At 40.5% G+C, this 22,724-nt stretch overlaps 1 pseudogene; it reads right to left on the bottom strand.

Moving 5' to 3' along the window:
- Positions 1 to 809: 809 nt before the first annotated feature.
- Positions 810 to 22,724, bottom strand: part of LOC132140187 (uncharacterized) — a 51,691-nt pseudogene continuing 29,776 nt past the window's right edge.

Raw genomic sequence — 22,724 nt, 5'->3', positions numbered from 1 at the left:
GACCCTTGCGATGGCATAATAATACGTTGTCCCTGGAGTCACGCCTCTGGCAGGCTGAAGGAAGTGAGTTTTCTCCACGTTGGTGGAAAGCCACCTTCCCGTTTCTCCCAATCCTCCCTGATACAGGATCCTCTGAATCCTTGTCGCATTTAGTGAGAGCTGGAGAGGATGATGAGGGTGCCACAACAAAATCAGGATCTGACTTTCCTGAGTCTGTGGTGTCAGAGGGAGAAGACAATACATCCTGCAGCTTGCTAGAAGTGTCAAGCTGCATAATCATTTCTAAAACTCCGGTACAAGTCAAGCCCTATCTCATGTTGCTAGCTGCTCTTCTCACCAGCAAATGACCAGCAGGATGTCATGCAAGTGTTTGTTTTTGTTTGGTATGTACTTCTCACCATCAAAAGACAGCAGGTGCATAAATACACTTACTTTGTTTTTGTTTACTCCATGTAGTTCTGAGAGCTGAGGTGCATATTTCGATTTTTTTCAGATACATCAAGGTAAGTGTGCAGAGGTCTCACTCTCTCTCTCTCTCTCTCTCTCTCTCTCTCTCTCTCTCACACACACACACACACACTTCTTCTTGTTCGTCCATCACAGTTGATGATGACCATGGCACGTTTTGTCATTTTGTTGGGTTTTGATGAGTGCGCAGATGGCTGAAGAGGCCAATCCGAGCCCGGAATTCCCTGTGACACACTGGACAGGTCAGGGAGGATGTAGAGCTCTGAGGTACAGCCACATGTCCTTCCTTGGTAGATTTGCGCTGCTGCCTCTTCAAGATAGCACAGGAGTTTCTCCTGCTCTCACAGAGGACTGCACCGTCCTGGACTTTTCTTCTCCAGGCAGGTCGGTTCTGTGCTAAGAAATTCCCAGCTTTTCAGGTCGAGTCCAAAGCTATTCAAGGAAGTTTTATGGGTGTCCTTGTAGCGCTTTTTGGGGCCACCTTGTGCTCGCTTGCCATTTTTCAGCTCGCCAAAAAAGACTTGTTTTGGAAGTCTCACGTAGGGCATTCTGGTCACGTGGCCAGTCCATCTAAGCTGTTCCTTCGCAAGCATGGTGTAGATGCTGGGGATATTTTCCTTGCTGAGGACTTCCGTGTCAGGGATTCTGTCTTGCCACTTGATCCTCAGCAGTTTCCTCAGACAGCTCAGGTGGATATGATTCAATTTTTTGGCATGGCGCTGGTAGACTGTCCAGGCTTCACACCCATACAGAAGAGTTGGTAAGACAACAGCCCGGTAGACCTTCAGTTTTGTCTCCTGCTTGATGCCAGTCCTTTCCCATACCGAGTCACGTAGACGTCCAAAGGCTGCGCTGGCCTTGACAATCCTGATGTTAACTTCATCATCTATGTGCACAGCACGAGACCGTGTACTACCAAGGTAAATAAATTTGTCAACGGCTGAAAGCTTTTGCCCATTCACAAAGATGGTTGGCTCAGTGTAGGGTTTCCCAGGAGCAGGTTGGTATAGGACTTCAGTCTTTTTTGTGCTGATTGTTAGGCCGAAGTTGTTGCAAGCTGAGGAGAGGTGGTCCATACTGTCCTGTATATCTTTATTTGAGCCAGCAACCAGAGCACAGTCATCAACAAACAAAAGTTCTCGAACAGTGACTTCCTCCACTCTAGTTTTGGCTTGCATCCTGCGCAGATTGAATAGCCCACTGTCAAAATGGTAGATGAAGTTAATCCCAGTGTTGTAATTCTGGAATGAGTCTTGCAGCATGGCAGAGAAAACCATGCTGAAGAGCGTTGGCGCTAAAACGCAGCCTTGCTTCACCCCGTTTGTGATTGGGAACGGATCAGAGAGTTCTTGCTGGTCTCTGATGCTGCCATCATGCCATCATGGAGATTGCGCACAATGCCAAAGAACTTGTCTGGACACCCATACTTAGCCATGATTTTCCATAGGCCCTCCCAGCTGACTGTGTCAAATGCTTTTGTTAGATCAACGAAAGCCATATATAGATCAACATTTTGTTCTTGGCATTTCTCCTGTAACTGCCGAGCAGTAAATACCATGTCAGTGGTTCCGCTGTCTTTTCTGAAACCACACTGACTCTCAGGTAGCAGACCCTGGTCTAGATGGACAATTAGGCGGTTCAGAAGAATTCTTGCCAAGATTTTGCCAGCGACTGATAGTATGGAGATGCCTCTATGGTTGTCGCAGTCCTGCCGTTTGCCTTTCCTTTTATATAGATTGATTATAGTAGTAATCCTTGAACTCCTTGGGAACAGCTTATAATTTCCACATAGCCTGGAAAAGGTCGGTCAGTTTCTCGACTAAGCGAGGCCCTCCAGCCTTGTAGATTTCTGCTGGAATGGCATCGGACCTTGGAGCTTTGCCTGATGAGAGAAGTGTTATGGCTTTGCTGATTTCCTCAATGGATGGTAGAACAGCCAAGGACTGATTTATTTCAACTTGAGGCAATCTCGCAATGTCCTCCTCATTTATACATGATGGCTGATTGAGGACCGCGCTGTAGTGTTTGACCCACCTTTCAAGTATTTTGTCCTTCTCCGTAAGGAGTATTGTTCCATCTAAGTTCAGAAGAGCTGTGTACGTAATGGAACACCAAGTGATTCAAGGGCTGTAGAATGCAGCACGGTCTTGAGAGCAGTCCAGTCTGCTTCAACGTCTGTATGCTCGAAGCTTAGAGACTCCAGGTGATGGTCTAAAGCCTCAACAAAGGCCAGCCTGGTGTGTTCTTGTTGTAGGTGAGTGATGTTAAGACGCTTGACAAGTCTTTGTCCTTGTGGGCGTCTGCTAGGCTTAATCCGGATGTTAAGTTTGGAGATAATGAGACGATGGTCAGTCCAGCATTCAGCACCACACATTGCCTTGGTCCCCCTGACATCGTGCCGGTCGCTCCTCCTCACGATGACGTAGTCAATCAAGTGCCAGTGGTGTGAACGAGGATGCATCCATGAAGTTTTCTTATGCATTGGTAGTTGGAATATCGTGTTGCTGATGAGTAGATCAAATTCAGAGCATGTTTGCAGCAGTAGAAGACCGTTTCTGTTACATTTTCCAATACCATGTGCACCTATGACTATTCCATGATTGATGGTCACTTCCAACTCTAGCGTTGAAATCACCCAGTATCAGAAGTTTATCCGAGCTGGCTGTAGCAGCAATAATGACTTCCAAGTCATTATAAAACTTGGTTTTGATCTCGTCAGTGTTGGTCATGGTAGGGGCATAGGCACTGATGATGGTGGCCGCCTTTTTACCAAATAGGTGGAGCTGTAAGGTCATTAAACGGTCGTTTATCCCCTTGGGTTGGCTTGCCAGTTGGTTGACCAGGTGATTTTTTACTGCAAAACCAACACCAGCATCACGTCTCTCCTCCTGGCCTCGTCCACTCCAGAAGAATGTGTAACCTGCACCCACTTCAGTCACTTGTCCAATATCGCCCATTTGGGTCTCACTAAGGACCCACACACACACACACACACACACACACACACACACTATAATTTGCTGTTATACTCCATATAAATCCATATACAAGCCAGAAACTAAGCTTTTTTTTGCACAGGCCTATCTAAAGGGTTAATGGTTCCACATAGTGATCAATGGTAAAAAATAACAAATTTTACCTCTTCCCAACAGGGAAAACCATCAACAATTAAGAATCTCACACACACACACACACACTATAATTTGCTGTTATACTCCATTTAACTCCATATACAAGCCAGAAACTAAGCTTTTTTTGCACAGGCCTATCTAAAGGGTTAATGGTCCCACCTAGTGATCAACTGTAAAAATAACAAATTTTACCTCTTCCCAACAGGGAAAACCACCAACCATCAAGAATGCATGATTATATGGTGTCATGGCTTTGCAATCAAAAAATTTATGGAAGTCTATGGGGCAAAAACAGCCACAAACAATAAATGAGGGAGAAAAAAATTAAATCTAATGCTGCACAAAAACTAACAATGCATCAGAGCCAATGTTGTCACTAATCTTAGACATGCCCAATACTGTGATAAAAGGTAAAAAAAAATATCCAGTCCAGAATCACTTTTTATATTGAAAATAAGTCATTTTGTGTATTTTTTCCTTACCAACTTAATTGGTAAATAACTGTTAATTAATTTAATTTAATTAAATTTAATTTAAACATTTGATAGTTTTGATCAGGACTGAGGTTGGTTTATAGATTTATGCAAAACAATTTTAGAAAAAAATATTTATCTGATAAATTTTTACAGCAGTTTTATTTAGTTGATGTTTTCATTCACGAACAAAACGAAAGGGTAGTGAATTTGCCCACAGTGTATTGTTGAGTTTTTTTTTCTAATTTTCAAAGCATTTTCCCAAAATATGTGTCAAAATAAGATTTGTCACCAAAAATCTTTCCATTTGCTGAAACACAAAGAAGGTTGTGGCCAAAATAAGACTCAACTTTACCCTCTAGTGGACGAAAACGTCCCCAACTATGCATAAGGGTTAAAACATAAGCTTATCATTGTTTTTCAGTATACCATAAAATATGTAGAACAATACACTCACTGGCCACTTTATTAGGTACACCTGTTCAATTGCTTGGTAGCACAAACTGCTAATCAGCCGATCACATGACAGAAACTCAATGCATTTAGGCATCTAGATGTGGTGAAAACGACTTGCTGAATTGCAAACCAAGCATCAGAATGGCTAAGAAAGGGGATTTAAGTGACTTTGAACATGGAATGGTTGTTGGTACCAGACGGGCTGGTTTGAGTATTTCAGAAACTGCTGATCTATTGGGTTTTCACGCACAATGATCTCTAAGGTTTACAGAGAATGGTCTGGAAAAAAAAGAAAATATCCAGTGAGCGGCAGCTGTCTGGACAAACATGATGTCAATGCTCAGAAGAGAATAGGCAGACTGGTTAGAGATGATAGAAATGTAATAGCTACTCAAATAATCACTCATTACAACCAAGGTATGTAGAATACCATCTCTGAATGCACAACACATCAAACCCTGAAGCAGATGGGCTACAGCAGCAGAAGAACACACAGGGTGCCACTCCTGTCAGAAACAGAGGCTTTAATTTGCACAGGCTCACCAAAATTGGACAATAGAAGATTGGAAAATCGTCCAATAGTGCAGAAAATAAAATCCAATAGTGCAGCTTTGGGATGTGGTGGAACGGGCGATTTGCCTCACGGATGTGCAGTCAACACATCTACAACAACTGCGTGATGCTATCATGTCAATATGGACCAAAATCTCTGAGGAATGTTTCCAACACCTTGTTGAATCTATGCCACAAAGAGTTAAGGCAGTTCTGAAGGCAAAACGTGGTCCAACCAGGTACTAGCAAGGTGTACCTAATATAGTGGCCAGAGTGTAGTCTACACGTACTGAAGCAGCAAACTTGGCAAAACACAAAATTGATGTCCCTGTCAAAAATTTGGCCATGACTGTACATCAGTGAGAACTGGGTAACACAGTAGATCATCCCATTCATTCCTGATGTCTTGATATAATGAAAGGAATGGGCGAGGAAGCAAATGCAAGTGTAAGTAAATGTAATTAATAGATAAACAAATGATCAGAGGACAACCAACAGAACAACAGGATGGAGAGAGATAAAGTCAAGGGTGGCCAGGAAGTTGAGGTGGAATTGGACAGCAAGACGCAGGAACTAAGATGAGTGATCCAATGGAGAGGTGAGTGGATGGGGTTCCAGAAGTGCAGCGATCCAGCGACGCACAGGCAGAAACAAGGACAAGAAACCAGGTATGTATACAGGGAGCTTCAAACAACAATCTGACAAACACAAGACAAAAGACAGGGCAATAAATAGGGAGCAGGTAATGAGTGGCAGCTGTAGCTGATGAACAATTAACAGAGACGCCCACATGAAACGATCAGTGCAGACGAGAGACACACATAACTCCACCCACATAGTGATCAACAGAGCCGACGGTTCTACCAACCGTGACACTTGAGCAGTATTAGCACATTGCTTAAATTGCACACGAAAGATGCTTTTTGAAATTATGTTGATCACTGCAGATTCTAAAAAAAAAATCTCAAATGCAATGACAATCACATGTTGAGTGACCTGTTATCAGAGCACTGGAATGGTGTCATGCACCTAAAGAAATAAAACTGGTTATGGTAGTGTCAGAGAAATCTTTTGACCTACTGAGATTAAGATGAGTTACCAAAAATGCAGACAAAAGCTCTTCATTATTTTCAACTTCTTAGACATGACCCAAAACCATTTAACATATATTTCAGGGTGTAAAACTACACTTCAGACTTCTGACCATGATCAGGTGGTATTTTTCTGTGAATTGCATGAACACATGTGTGAACTGCAGTCTGTCTGGTATTAGTTAACACTCAGGACTGATCACCAGAAGGGCACTGGTTACTAGTTTGACTGTCACCAGGAGTGAGGTATGAAACACCATCCATTGGTTGCTCCAAAAGGACTGACCCTTTAACTAAATTTTTAGATCTGCCTATGGACAACTGTCAATACAGTTGCTTAGGTGTTCAGTGCAGTGTTGTATTTGTAACACAAACTAAAATGAAAGCTAAATAGAAACATTTTGTTATCAGAAATAAAAACTGTTAAAAACTGAAACTAAATTAATATTTTCATGATTCCAAAACAAAATCAATAGCCAAATATAAAACATGGCCACAAATACATTTTTAAGTTTAAATTTTCTTGCTGCAATGCATATTATAAAACAACACATTTACACCTTTCTGGATTGAAGTTGATACATCTTTTTTCCATATTTTAATTAAATGCATCAAAGTCTAACATTATCTGGAGGGAAAAAATCTGTAGACTTGATTTTATGCGTTGATTGGTGTTTGGGTTTTAATATGTGGGCTTTGCACTCAAAAGTGGAGGTAGACAAACATCATCTTTAAGGGGTGGTTTTAAGCCAAATAAATATAGCCCTGAAAGTAGAAAGTACATAGAGTGAATTCTTTTCGGTAATACTTTAGAACAGGTAACACATATTAGTTGCTTATTAGCATGCATATTACTAGAATATTGGCCATGTATTCATGCTAATTAAGAACATATTAATGCCTTATTCTACCTGACCTTATTCTACATCCCTAATCTTACCCAATACCTAAACCTAACAACTACCTTACTAACTATTAATAAGCAGCAAATTAAGAATTTATTGAGAGAAATGTCATAGTTAATAGTTAAAAAGTGTTACCTATTCTAAAGGGTTACCGGATTTTAATTTCACAGTCTTTAAATATGGAAACTCCACTTGATAGCAACAACAATGTGCTTTGAATTAAAATAAAATTAAATTAAACAAAATAAAATGAAATGAAATAAAACAAAGCAAAATAAATGGATAGGGTAACACTTTATTTTAAGGAAAAAAATTCAGTTTATTAGTACTTTAAAAGCACAAATTAATGCCTTATTCTAAAAGACCATATTCTACATCCTTTAATCCAACTCTCTACCTAAACTTAACTGCCTTACTTACTATTATTAAGCAGCAAATTAGGAGTTTATCAAGGCAAAAGTCATAGTTAGTAGTTAGTTAATAATTACTTTAAAACTGGTTTTCTGTGGTTGTTAGATGGTTACAATACTAACTCACTGTTTTTTTGGTCTCTAAATGGAAAAATAAAAAATTTAAATCCTAAGTGTGATCAAGAGCAATAGTGACGCTACTCTAAATACAGTACCATTTTAAAGCTTATAAATTACTTATTTTGACATAAGCTTAACAGCTTCTTAGGCAAGGCCTGGTGCAGCTGTGCACATAGTCTTCTTCAGGGTATCATGGTAAGGGCCAAATATAACAATAATAATGGCTGTTTATATAAGCCTTGGAAGCCATGAATTGACCTGCCAATGACCAGCTCTGTCCTGGGAAGCTGAGGAAATTTAATGAAACTGTGGTGTGTGTGTTTGGCATGAACAATGTGGGCATAGCTGTACAAACCCAAAACCAACCCAAACTTTTTATTTCAAAATACTGCTTGACTCCTACACTAATAATAAGCAGAGTTCACAGAGTAATTTGGAATCAAATTTTGTTTCTATTTTCTTGAGATTTAATAATAGTTGCTGTGTGGTAATGCCATCCCTCATTTTATCATTACACACTTAATTTTGTAATGATATGAGTGACCAGCTCTGCATTATCATGTCCAGTAAAGGACTTTGAGTTTATTATTCAGAGCTTGTAAAGATAAAATGGTGCTTAAGTTTATTTATTTAATTAATTATTATCCTGGAATGAGTATAGAGGTAAAATAAAGTGAAGGAAGAATCTGGAAAGGAAGAAGGAGGGGAATTACCCTCTTAGACACTAGGCCAAGACCTTTAGCCCAGAGGAGCACCAAGCGTCCAATGTGGGCCCACAGCAAGTATATATAGACAGGCTGAGGAGGATTTAGGCCTGAGGCTTAGCACAGATCAGAGCAGCATTCTGCAGATGCAATTACACGACCATGAAAGAGGAGTCACCTGGTATGTTACTGCAAAGGATGGTGATTAGTAAGGCTAAAGCAGCGGCAGAGGAGAGTGAGATGACATGAATGTTCCCCAAGACATACAGCACCCTCAGCATGGACTCCAAAGTAAATATTATTTGGACAAGACTGAGTGAGTAAATTCTTAGTCACCAAAGGCTTCTGTTTTACAAATTTTCTCAATCGATTTGACATTTTCATTTATTTCATACAAATTAAAATTCATGAATATAAGTTTCTCAAAACAATGTGTGCAAAACTCTCTAATGTTATCACAATAGTTTATACAAGCAAGCAATACTTTAAAATATCTGAAAAAAGGTTTTACACGAATCACAAACATTTATGTACGGTTTGTCCAAACACAACTACAACAAACAACAACAACAAACTCATAAACTGATAACTTCAGATAATTTTACACACAACACAGGAAATGCAGTTTTCCTAATTGTTTACACATCACAATTGCTTTAGAGTAATAACAAAATGGAAAGTTTAAAAAGAGCAGAGAGGAGAGGAGAAGGAAATGGAGAAGAGATTATTAGAGAAGAGGGCATTGGTGTAGTTAAAAAAGAGCATGAGGAGGCACTGTAAGAAGACATGAACATAGAGAAAGTGGACAACTGGTTGGTAGCAGAGGTAGTACTGTAGGTGCAGATGAATTTCAAATGTTGGCATGGTGGTCCAGAACAACAAAACCACAAAGACACAAAGAAAGGGGCCTGTGGAGAGGTTGAGACAGGAGTTTGTCAAGCATGGATTCAACCTTCTTAATTTTTTTCCTCCTATAATTCAAGTGCAGCAATTATTTAGTGTAGATAAAAAGCAATGTAATTCTTTTCCAGATGCAAATATAAGGCAAGATCGATACAGTAATTCAGGATAATTCATGTATACAGCAAACACATATGTGTATACAGTATATGTGTTTGTGTGTGTGTGTGTGTGTGTGTGTGTGTGTGTATATATATATATATATATATATATATATATATATATATATATATATATATATATATATATATATAAAGCACTAAAAGGTCTAGAAGGCAAATAAAAATACATTTGAAGTTACAGCAAAATATTCAAGTATTTATGGTAAAACATTATGATACCACTGCATGCAGGTTTTATTATTGATTTTATACATTTGCTATAGCAAAAGTACTGTCAGAATAGGCACCACATTTAATGTAAAAAGAAAAAATATATATATAACTGTAAAAATGCAGGTGCATCCCAATTTATGTACTTTTGCGCTATTTTAAACTATTTTTAGTATAGTGTGATAAGTGTGAAAATTCCAAAAAGAAAACCTGTGATTCAAATACCTGAATGATGCACTTAATTAACTGAGAAAAATTTAGTGTGAAATGTTTTATCCAAATTTTTATCCAAAGCGACTTACAAATGAGGACACTGGAAGCAATCAAAAACAACAAAAAGAGCAATGATATAACAAGTCTCAGTTAGCTTAACACAGTACACGTAGCAAGGGCTTTTAAATAATATAATATATAAAAAGAAAACAGATAGAATAGAAAAAGTATAGAGCAAGCTAGTGTTAGAGGTCTTATATATAGAGAGGTATATATATATATATATAGACACACACACACACATAATTGCACAATTAATGAAAAGAAAATATAATACAAAAAGATTATAGTAGTTAGATTTTTTTTTTTTTTTTAAGAATATAATTAGAATAATGAGTGCTAAAGTTAGAGAGTCAAAACAAGATGGAAGAGATGTGTTTTAAGCCAATTCTTAAAGATGGCTAAGGACTCAGCTGCTCAGATTGAGTTGGGGAGGTCAATCCACCAGGAGGGAACATTTCCGCAAAAGTGACTTTGTGCTACTTTGGGATGGCACAATCAAGCAACGTTCACTTGCAGAACACAAGCTTCTAGAGGGCACATAAGTCTGAAGTAATAAATTTAGGTAAATGGGTGCAGAGCCAGTGGTAGTTTTGTAGGCACACATCAATGCCTTGAATTTTATGCGAGCAGCAATTGGTAATCAGTGCAAATTGATAAACAGAGGTGTGACGTGTATTCTTTTTGGCTCATTAAAAATGAATCCTGCTGCCGCGTTCTGGATTAATTGTAAAGGTTTGATAGAACTGGCTGGAAGACCTGCCAAGACAGCATTGCAATAGTCCAGCCTGGACAGAACAAGAGCTTGAACAAGGAGTTGTGCAGCATGTTCCGAAAGAAAGGGTCTGATCTTCTTGATGTTGAATAAAGTAAATCAGCAGGATCGGACAGTTTTAGCAATGTGGTCTGAGAAAATCAGCTGTTGTGCACGGTGGCTTGTCAGATGTGCGAACGCATGCCTCGGGAGAACAACATTCATACACTTTACACTAAGGTTCATTTATTAAACATTATATTATACAGTGTATTAACTAACATGAACTAACAATGAGTAAGAAATACATTTGTTACAGTATTTTTTCATCTTTGTTAATGTTAGTTAATGAAAATAAAGCTTTTCATTGTTTGTTCATGTTAGTTCACAGTGCATTAACTAATATTAACAAGATTTTAATAAAGTATTATTAAATGTGGAAATTAACATGAACAAAGATGAACAATTGCTGTATAAGTGCAGTTCATTATTAGTTAATGTTAATTAATGTAGTTAATTAATGAACCTTATTTTAAAGTGTTACCGATTTGTTTATTACAGTTAAGGTGTACAGTCAGACACATAAGCATTATTTTAATAAGAGATAAGATAGATATATTTAATAATAAAAATATAGTGCCTAAGTGAAGCAAATAAACAACTTAACTAATTTAAATGATTGCATTATTCAAGAGGCTATTGTAGAATTAACAATAGACTTCTTAGAGAAAAATGGTATATGTGAGGATTTCCAGTCAGGATTTAGACTGTATCATAGTACTGAGACTGCTCTCCTTAGAGTTACAAATGATCTGCTCTTATCATCTGATCGTGGGTGTATCTCTCTATTAGTTTTATTGGATCTTAGTGCTGCGTTTGACACAATTGACCACAACATTCTTTTGCATAGACTTGAACACTTTGTTGGCATCAGTGGAAGTGCATTAGCATGGTTTAAATCGTACTTATATGACCGCCATCAGTTCGTAGCAGTGAATGAAGATGTATCCTATCGATCACAAGTGCAGTATGGAGTACCTCAAGGCTCAGTACTAGGGCCGCTACTCTTCACGCTTTATATATTACCCTTGGGAGATATCATCAGGAAACATGGTGTTAGCTTTCACTGTTATGCTGATGATACTCAGCTCTATATTTCTTCACAGCCCGGTGAAACACACCAATTTGAAAAACTAATGGATTGCATAGTCGATATAAAAAACTGGATGACGAGTAATTTCTTACTGCTAAATTCTGAAAAAACAGAGGTGTTAATTATAGGACCTAAAAACTCTGCTTGTAATAACCTAGAACACTGTCTAAGACTTGATGGTTGCTCTGTCAATTCTTCGTCATCAGTTAGGAACCTAGGTGTGCTATTTGATCGCAATCTTTCCTTAGAAAGCCACGTTTCTAGCATTTGTAAAACTGCATTTTTCCATCTCAAAAAATATATCTAAATTACAGCCTATGCTCTCAATGTCAAATGCAGAAATGTTAATCCATGCATTTATGACCTCAAGGTTAGATTATTGTAATGCTTTATTGGGTGGTTGTTCTGCACGCTTAGTAAACAAACTACAGCTAGTCCAAAATGCAGCAGCAAGAGTTCTTACTAGAACCAGGAAGTATGACCATATTAGCCCGGTCCTGTCAACACTGCACTGGCTCCCTTTCAAGCATCGCATAGATTTTAAAATATTGCTTATTAAGTATAAAGCCCTAAATGGTTTAGCACCTCAGTATTTGAATGAGCTCCTTTTACATTATAATCCTCTACGTCCGCTACGTTCTCAAAACTCAGGCAATTTGATAATACCTAGAATATCAAAATCAACTGCAGGCGGCAGATCCTTTTCCTATTTGGCGCCCAAACTCTGGAATAACCTACCTAACATTGTTCGGGAGGCAGACACACTCTTGCAGTTTAAATCTAGATTAAAGACCCATCTCTTTAACCTGGCATACACATAACATACTAATATGCTTTTAATATCAAAATCCGTTAAAGGATTTTTAGGCTGCATTAATTAGGTAAACCGGAACCGGAAACACTTCCCATAACACCCTATGTACTTGCTACATCATTAGAAGAATGGCATCTACGCTAATATTTGTCTGTTTCTCTCTTGTTCCGAGGTCACCGTGGCCACCAGATCCAGTCTGTGTCCAGATCACAGGGTCACTGCAGTCACCCGGATCCAGTACGTATCCAGACCAGATGCTGGATCAGCAACTAGAAAGGACCTCTACATCCCTGAAAGACAGTGGAGACCAGGACAACTAGAGCCCCAGATACAGATCCCCTGTAAAGACCTTGTCTCAGAGGAGCACCAGGACAAGACCACAGGAAACAGATGATTCTTCTGCGCAATCTGACTTTGCTGCAGCCTGGAATTGAACTACTGGTTTTGTCTGGTCAAAGGGAACTGGCCCCCCAACTGAGCCTGGTTTCTCCCAAGGTTTTTTTCTCCATTCTGTCACCGATGGAGTTTCGGTTCCTTGCCGCTGTCGCCTCTGGCTTGCTTAGTTGGGGACACTTCATCTACAGCGATATTGTTGACTTGATTGCAAATAAATGCACAGACACTATTTAACTGAACAGAGATGACATAACTGAATCCAATGATGAACTGCCTTTAACTATTATTTTGCATTATTGACACAGTTTTCCTAATGAATGTTGTTCAGTTGCTTTGACGCAATGTATTTTGTTTAAAACGCTATATAAATAAAGGTGACTTTGACTTTGATAGAAGCCTAAACCAGAACAGATCATATCCATAACAGTTTGCGTCCTCTCGGAACGGCACGTCCTCGTGCCAACAAAAAATCCAGAGGAGGGAGGGTGGGGGTTCAGGAGGCGGGCGTGGGGCAGGCAAAGGTTAGGCCATGGAAAGGGAGCATTATCCATAGGGCCAGGGGGGAGTGGATGGAGGGAGGAGCCAGGGAAGAGCCTACTGCAGGAGGAGACAGATGGGAATCCAGAGGCACACCAGTATTGGGGCCCATTGTGGAGTCGACGGCGTGAGGATTCATGGTAGAGAATGGGCCAACAACACTAGGGGCTGACTGATGGAGACTGAGCCAATGGATGAGTAGTCCAGGATGGAGCCGAGCAGATGGAGAGCCAGGGTGACACTGAGGATCTTGAGGGCCAAGGCGAAGCTGAAGGCTCAGGCGACCGAGGCGGGGCACTGGAAGACCGCTGTGGAGCCGAAGCAACTGAGGATGGAGGCGGAGTTGGAGGAAAGGAGGAGCCTGACAGAGCCAGAGGGATTGAGTGACGAGGTGAAGCCAGAGGAGTGGTGTCCCTAGGCAGCAGATGGTTGACAACTGACCAAGGTGGAGCCAGAAAGATGAGGTAGCCCAGTGGAGCTGGTGGGATGACGAGCCATGGTAGAGATGAGGGAGCCAGGAGCCAAGGTGGAGCTGATGGGTCGTAGGGCTGAGGTGGAGTCCGGATCTCGAAGGCTGGAGGCGGAGACAGAGGATCCTCTAACCCCGAGGTAACTGGTGACAGGAAGTACCGAAACACAACTGACCCACAGGACATGGCTGAGAGTGAGCTGAGGGGCATTTCTGAGGAAGCAGAGACTGGGCTGATGGACTGGCTGGCTGGTACAGAGGAGGAGGGAGAAGGAGGCTGGATCTGAACACAGGAGGACATGAACACAGCGGAACCAGCGGAAACGCAGGAGTTTCAGGGCTGGGTGGAACCAGCGGAGACGCAGGAGATTTAGGGCTGGCCGGAGATGCAGGAGATCCAGGGGCACAGGGTAATAGTTCTCCAAACCAGTCTATTAAGTTAAAAATATACTGAAGAGAAAGAAGTCATTTAAATAAGGCAGCTGATGAGTGGAAAACAGGTGGAGGGAATTAACTTATAATGATTAATGAGCAAATTAATCAAAAACTATAGAAACAAACAAGGCAGGAGAAATGGAATCACAGAAAACTAAACCAGAACAGATCATAACCATAACATTCCAAAGACGAAATGACAACGTGAAAGATTTAGAATTTAAATTTTGGGGTTCCTTATCTGGTGTCTACATAGCCTTTCAAAGAATGTATGGCATGCAGTATATAATATAATTTGTATCAACATTTACTGCTCATGACATGAAATTCAGCTGGCCGCTGTTGGAATGCATTTGCATAAATGTATTTATTCATTTTTCCGCTTTAAGCTTATCAATCTAATGGGGGAGAAATCATTTTGTTAATGTTTGAGTGGTTACATCACATTATGGTCCATTGCTTTGTTCTAGCAGCCATAATTAGGATTCTGAATACATAAGCTGTATTGTATATTTTTGTATACACTGCATATTCATTGGTGACCACACTGATCCTGTGCATGTCAGCGAGGAGAGGTGATGTGCTAACAAACACAGATGGGAACTGATCAGATGCTAATGCACTTACGCTGGTAAGTAGTATTAAGTGTGTAGTGTATTATTGTAATAAACTGTATTAGTTGATCTGCGGCAGAAAGTGAACAACTAGGGTTGGTTTAGGACACATGGGACACCACTGTGCATTTTATCAGCCTCTGTCTGAGCCATTAGTGAAAGAGGCTTTGATACCCTCAAAACTAATAAGCCATCGTCAGATGTAGGACTGAGAGGTGGAGGGTATGGGTGATTTGTTGGCCCACTGAGGTCAAAAAAGCTTAACCTCCCAGGATTATTACACAGTTTTAGTATATTGTTAATGAAAAGGAAAGTCAGTTTTAATGGGACACTCATCATTTCTTCTACTTCTTCTTCTTCTTCTTTCCACTAAGACATATTTGTATGACACTTCAACTAAAACTGAAAGGTCATTATTGAGATTTTTTTCATGTCTAAAAGTTCTTAACAGTGTACAGATGGCACATATATTTTCATTAAATCTGTTCAACCGATATATATTGCCTTGTGTAAAATAGTAAGTCTTAGCATTAATGATTAATTAACATTAGCCATTATAAAAAAAGGCATATTTGCAAAAAAAAAAAAAAAAAAAAAGTAAAGATGCAGTTTAGCAAAAAGCGACAAACTACAGTGGCTATTATTTTTTTCATTATTTTTATAATAATTACATTATTATTTCTCCTCTATGTCCCGCCTTCTGAAACGTGTTGATTTTGACAAGGCTCATCGGTCTGAAAAGCGAGGTGTGCTGTGATTGGCCAGCTATCCAGCGCGTTGTGATTGGCCGAATGCTTCAAGTGTGAGATGGAAATGTTACGCCTCTTAAAATATTGTGAAGCCTTGTCCGGCCAGAGTGATGACACCAAAACATTAAACGCATTATAAACATGATATAAACATGATTTCTAGTCATGTATACTTTTGGAAGGCATAAACAAAGTAGTTTTGCTTTCACAACGGAACAATGTTACACACCGCTGCCTTGAGTGAGCAGAGGCCATAGGCCTAAAGTGAGCTGCGGCCGGCTTGAATGAGCAGAGGCTGGCTTGAGAACAGTGTGGCAGGCGGATTCTACGAAGGAACATACCTTGGTCTTGCAGCAACCACATGTGATGATCCCAGGCTGAACGCCGATTCGGCGATCCACAGCACAAAGTTTATGTATTTCCTCAGCGACCAGCACGGATCAGCTCCAGGCATTACAAAGCGGATATCATCCTCTTTTGGAAGGCCAAACAAAATAATTTTGCTTTCACAGTGAAACACACAGCGTCTATACGACATGGCGACGGCAACAAAAATACTACAATGAGAATGAAAGGTACGCCTTTTTCTTTGCGTGAACATCTGTGCGGCTTTATGCAAATCTTCCCACATACTGACGTAGATTTGTGGGGGCGTGTTAGAATGAGACAATTCTGGGGGGCGTGGACGAGTGTTAACTTTTTTAAAGAACATCTCTTTGGATTTGAGACTTTAGTCTTTGCAACTTCACATATCTTCTTTATTCACCAAGAGCTTGTAACACTCCAAAGAGAAAGGACATTTTGAAATCGCATCATATGACCCCTTTAATATTATAATATATTTAATACAATAGTAATATATTGTTATATATTTTTATATTTTATCCATGTTGGAAATAATGATGGAACATTTCAGGAAAATTCAGATCACTTCTTCTTTATTTTTGCTTGATGTTTTATTTTTGTAAATCAGAATGTGATTGGGTTCAGTTTAGGAGCATGGTGGTTGTGACCATATTTGTTTCCACAGCACATATTTGTGAAACTGAATATAGAATCGTATGTTTTTATTAAACGGTATTGTTTCAGCTTTAGAGGTCTGTATCAAATAACATGAATTTTAGCTGGTGGTCAAGCTGGTCCTAACCGTACCGCTCTTACTAAACATTCTGTTTCTGGGGCAACATATGCAACTACATTCACATTTTTGCACTCTAAACCACAGATCAACACATTTTGGTTCAAGAAACGCTGGTAAGATTAAAACAAAATAAAAATTTCACCAAATAGAATCCATAGCTTCTTGTACTTGCAATTAACTTGTGTCCAAAATATATTTGGAACTGAATATTTTAATTTTAGTAATACATATAATGTACACATGTGTGACGACTGGGTGAAGGAGAAGCTGGAAACAAGTGCGAGTATGAACAAAGTTTTAATGAGAGATGATAACCAAACAAACTGGAACACAAACAACGCTGGGAAGGAGATACAGTCCGAGATGGAAGGAGGTGATGAATCCAGATGGCGGTGGTGAGTTGGCAGCAGGAGAGGGTGTCACAGGAACTGCGGGGAAAAGAGCTGAAGGTAAGTTGTGATGCTTGTGGTGGTTGCGAAGAGAGGACGAGGTTCCGGGGGAAGACACGGACATCCAAAACGCAGAACACAACAGAAAGCAAAGCACAGTTAACCAACATGAAACAACGCTCTCACAAACACAAGACGTAAGACAAGCCATTATATAGAGAGGGTAATGAGTGACAGCTGCTGCTGATGACAATTAACGGAGACGCCCACAAACTAATCAGTGCAGACGCGTAACACACAGACTTCACCCACAAAGTGCAAAACCCAGAGATCACGGTTTACCAACTGTGACAACATGATTTTCATTTCAACAGTATTTTCATTCCAGGCTATCTATTATGTTCAAGTCACGAATCATGCAAACAATAGTTATTTATGATTTCAGAAATAGAAAGGAGATTAAATATTTCAGCTAAGAAATTCTCTTGCTTGTCCAGACATATGACTCCCGCACATAAACGTTTTTCATCAGATATTGTGACAGAGGACAACAGGTGTTATTACTACATTTAAGCTTAACAGCAAGGGATTACAGCTGTCACCTGCCATACTCAATCTACTATGTTTAAACATTCTAGAATCAGTAACCATGTCCTTTTCCCAGAGTTGGCACACAGAGTGGAGACCCGTCTATTGTTTCTGTAACTTAACATCATGTATATTTTTTCTTGCTTGGACATGTCAGGCTAAGCATCCCGTTAAGCATGTGCCCATGTAATCCCCTGGTGTGTGTATATTTAAAATAGTCTGGACCTCAGATGTGTGTCTTGATAAGAAAAGAGCCTTGAAAAACTTTAAATAGTCTGGACCTTTTGGAAGCTCTGCAGTTTTGGAGAGAGGGACTGAGCTGACAGAAGCCACAGGGTGCAGATGTTCTGTAATTATGGGTTTGTGCTCTAATCAGCTTGAGGGGAAATGTGCTTACCTTCTCTTCAACCTGTCACTCTCATTATATCTTTCTATCTTCCAGTAGCAAACTTATTTTTCCAATAAGTAGTTTGACTAAACACTACATCATTTCTGCACCATTTTTAAGCACACAGCTTTACAGCAAACTGAGGAAATAATAAAATGCAACCTTCTAAGATGTCCACTTTATGTAGCATCAGTAAGTCTGATTCATTTTAGTTAGTTTGAAGATCTTTTTTATGCCCAAACATACACACTACACTGACTAAAATAAAAAGAGTGAAAAAGCATAATAGAACACCATTAAAGTACTTAAAGGTGTCTTTGAAGTCCCCAGAGTTTGTATGTGAAGTTTTATCTCAAAATACCCCACAGATAATTTTTATGGCTTGTTAAAATTGGCACTTTTAGGGTTTGAGCCAAAACACACTGTTTTATTGAGTTTGTCCCCTTTAAACAAAAATTACCTGTTGCTCCTGCCTCCCTTCTCTGAAGAGTATGGATCTTCAAAGCTCATGCTCCTGGGCATACCACTGTTATGGTTTAACTGGTGATGACCATGTTACTGACCTCACATTGCTTCGTAAATGCAATTTTTAACTACCACATTCCTATTTACGATCATTCTGGTAGCAGGTGAAGGCAGCATTAGTGAAAACAGGCAGAGACAATGATAACTTTAGCAACAATAGCCTTACAGAGAGCCAAGAAGCTCTTTTGGAAAACAATTTATGAGTATGATTCGTATTTTGTCTGGAGTCTGGACGTTTGCCCACGAAGCGTTGGTATTGATCCCTCTTTCAGAAGCAATCTTTGCACAACTCCACCCCTGAACTGACCCTCATTTGTGAGGCAGTCCAGTGTAAAATGTTGGTACAGACATATAGGACTTTTCTGGGACATTTCCTTTGAAAATGAAATCTAACCACCGTGTCCTCAGCGGTCTATGTTCACTGGGGCATCCCTACACTAGGGTTGGGTATCGACTCGGTTTTTTACAATACTGGTGCCAAATCAATACTTTTAAAACGGTACCGGTACCTAAACCAGAAAAAAAAGAATGAAAAACATTAGAGAACATTAAAAATATTAAACATTAATATACATAGCTTTCACATGCTCCTTGTCGCCATGCTGAGGGGAGTGTAGGCCAGAATCATGGTGAGCACTAAGTACCAACTGTACCATTTCCATGGAGTTGCCCCTGGGACGTTATCCTTTACGGCCAAAGGTCTAGGCTACATATCCAACTTACCTGATAGGGCCTCAGCCCGGGGTAGAGCTTAAGGCTTGGAATCAAGAAAGATTCCTTTAAATGGATACAGCAAAGAGCATAGCATTTTATTCTAAGTCTTGCCTGTCACACAGGGGCTACCGCTTGCTCTTGCATAAGCTTGCTGAAGGAACTGTCTCAACAGATCCCTATTAGCAACACCCTGTTTAGATAGGTATCCAAGGATACATAGGTGGAGTGGCACCCAAGATGAATGGGGCTTTTACCAACTCAAGAAAGGGCACGAAGCAACCTTGCAAAGCCCTCACCATATAGGATATTTGGAAAGAACGCAGAGTACTAGCGTGCAAACTTACCACACTGTGGATTTCAGAAAGTGCGAAAAAGACTTCATGTGCACACTTACCATAACATGGATTTTAAATACTGTTCTAAGGGGTGGGGGGGGGGGCTCTGTGATAGAGCAGCTCATAGATGGAATGGTGCATCCCAAAACAATATGTTTGAGAGTCATCAACTCGATCTATGGTAATAATGCTGGCGATCTATGGTAATAATGCTCTCACGTGAGAGGAGAACTCCGAATACAGGAAGAGAGTAGCGCACTCATAGGCAACCCTTTTTGGTAAAGGTAAAGATAAAGTAGCTGCTAAACTACTATGAGAACCACCCAAATAGCCCTTCATTTTGAGGGAAGCGATGCTTGAAGTGTATAAATAAAGACACACTGGCTGAGTGGAGCCCAATGCCTGATGATCAAGAAGGCCGCCGCAGAAACCTATGACCTGGCCGCCTGATACAGGAAGCATAAAGCCGGAATCAGGGCTATCATACCAGCTGGACATAATGCAGATGAGTGTTTAGTAAACATTGTGATTGAACACAGCAAAGAAAACTCACACACATAACCACCAGCAATTTAATACATATGTATATATAGAATGGATCATACTCACCCATCCTGGTTTCCGCGCTAGAGCCCCGCTCAAGAGGAGACTGTAATGCAAGAAGTTCTCACCTAACCTCGGTCAGGTGGAGAGCTGGTGGTTATAGGGGAATTAGGAAGGGGAAGATAAGGGCAGATATAAAACCCCCAAAGGGAGCTAGTAGATACTCAAGTATAACTCTGATCCAGACAAAAGTGATGACCCCTTGTCTGGATCACGTCCTTTTGGCTATCTTCCTTTGACCCGCGATTCCTCCTACACCTACCCGCAGGTGGAGGAGGAGCGTGAGCCGTGACACTAACCTTCTGTGCCAGTCTCTGATCCTCAGACCAAGACGGACCAGGACCCCTATGTTGACCTGGTTGTTCATGAAGGATTGAAGGCCGCTGAGTGCACTTTCACCTCCCTGAACGTCTCGACCACCGTCTCAATGGAGGTACCGAAAAATTCAGAAGGCAAGACTGGAGCATCAAAAAGAAAGTCTTACTTTCTTCCCGATATCTGCCAAGGCGGCGCAACTCAGCTACCTCATTCTGAAACCGTTTTTGCACATCAGCTCGATATTGAATACTTATATGCTGGAATCGTTGGATGTGTAAGAAAAACAGCCTCTTCCATTTCTACTTAATCTCTGTATGGAGATCAGAAAGAAATGGAAGGCTCATCTGAGCTGAAGGGCTATGGCCAGAAAGATAATGCTCATCGAGACGACCTCGCAGGGCGTCACCTTCTTAGCAGGCCTCCACGGCAAGTCCAACCTTGCTGCAGCGTGATCCATAACCTCCAACAGCTTGTGGGAAGAAGATGTCTGCCCCTCTTTCCTCAAAAAGAGAGACAATCGAAGGCAATCGAGTTTTTTTTTTTTTTACGCTCACAAATGCACGCAAATTGCACACTCAAGGACATTGCGTTCGTGTTCTTAGCCCAAACAACCAACGTCAAGATTGTGTGTGTCATCGGGTATCAAATAAAGATGACATGAATGCACACATCCTCTAAACATTTTGCTAGTGCTTGCTTTGTAAGGAGGAAGTCATAATTGACTTACATCTTAAGAGAACATGCTTCCCCAATGGAGAGATAGCATGGCAGCTTTTCCTTAACAGGTGGCATCTTCTCATAACCATTCTCACGCATCCCCTGGATGTTGGCATAGCTAGTATGCTGGAATCTGTGGATGCAGATGATAATGATTTTTTATGTTTTCTTTTAAACTTTTTTTTTTTAAGTCGGAGTGCAGCATGAACAAAAGGAAATTACTGATAGGGAGAAATTTCCCATCAGATCCTTTCCATGTTCTCACCGCGACACAATGTGCAGCATGCATTCAGCTCCCGCGGGAGCTAAACGCACTCCACCCACTCGCTATATTACCACAGAAATCAAGCACGAGCAAAAACTGCTGCCACGTATGCATCGATATTCCCGCGAGAGGCGAATGCACTCATGCAAATATTGCTACAAACTCTGGTAAATAGTGAACTACTCACATCCCCTCAGTGTCTTGCGAATGCATCACAATGAGCGCAGCAGAGCGCATCCAACTCCCTCAAGAGCTGAATGCTTGCGCTTGCTCTTCACTACACACACACACCACAGTATGCGAGTCGTGTAAACTGCAGGTATCAGAGCAAAGCCTCTGGTGAGAAACATGCACTCCTAGACACTGTACGCTTCAAACAAAACATTCAATGAAGATGAAGAAGAGGATGACGTGTTCTCCCGGCGCCTATTTATCTATAGTCGCACCGATAGTGACGTAGCGTATAGTCCCCATAGCGGTCCCTAGAGGACGCAGTTCGAAGTTCCCTTGAAAAGGAACTGCAAAGATACAGTTCAGACAGGAACCACTTTGGCAAGTTTACTTGAGTTTACTGAACACAATTTATCTTTGGCGGTATGGTTCCTTGTGGGGTTTCTTGCTCCCCGAATAATTGAACGTACAAGAGCTTTAACATTAACCCCCCAGAACCATGAGTTTAGAAATACATAACAATTATAACTTTTAATAAAGTCTTTAAAGCAAACAGTGATAATCATGTAGATGTGGCAGTGGTACGTCTATCCTGTAGCCTGGTTATGAAGATGGATGTCTCTCCGCAGTGAGGTCCATACCAGCTAAGATTTTGGAAGCCTTAGTGATCTAAAACAAAGAAGACTAAAGCCAGAAGGTGCGCAGTAATGTGCTCATGCTTATAATTGGGAGGGAGGGAGGGTTGCGAGCCGTTGAACATACTTACGAGAAGTA

The sequence above is a fragment of the Carassius carassius genome, chromosome 5 (genome assembly GCF_963082965.1).
Source record: "Carassius carassius chromosome 5, fCarCar2.1, whole genome shotgun sequence".
In the NCBI taxonomy this organism is placed as follows: Eukaryota; Metazoa; Chordata; class Actinopteri; order Cypriniformes; family Cyprinidae; genus Carassius; species Carassius carassius.
The sequence above is the reverse complement of the archived record's forward strand: the minus strand, read 5'-3'. Positions and strand labels throughout refer to the sequence as shown.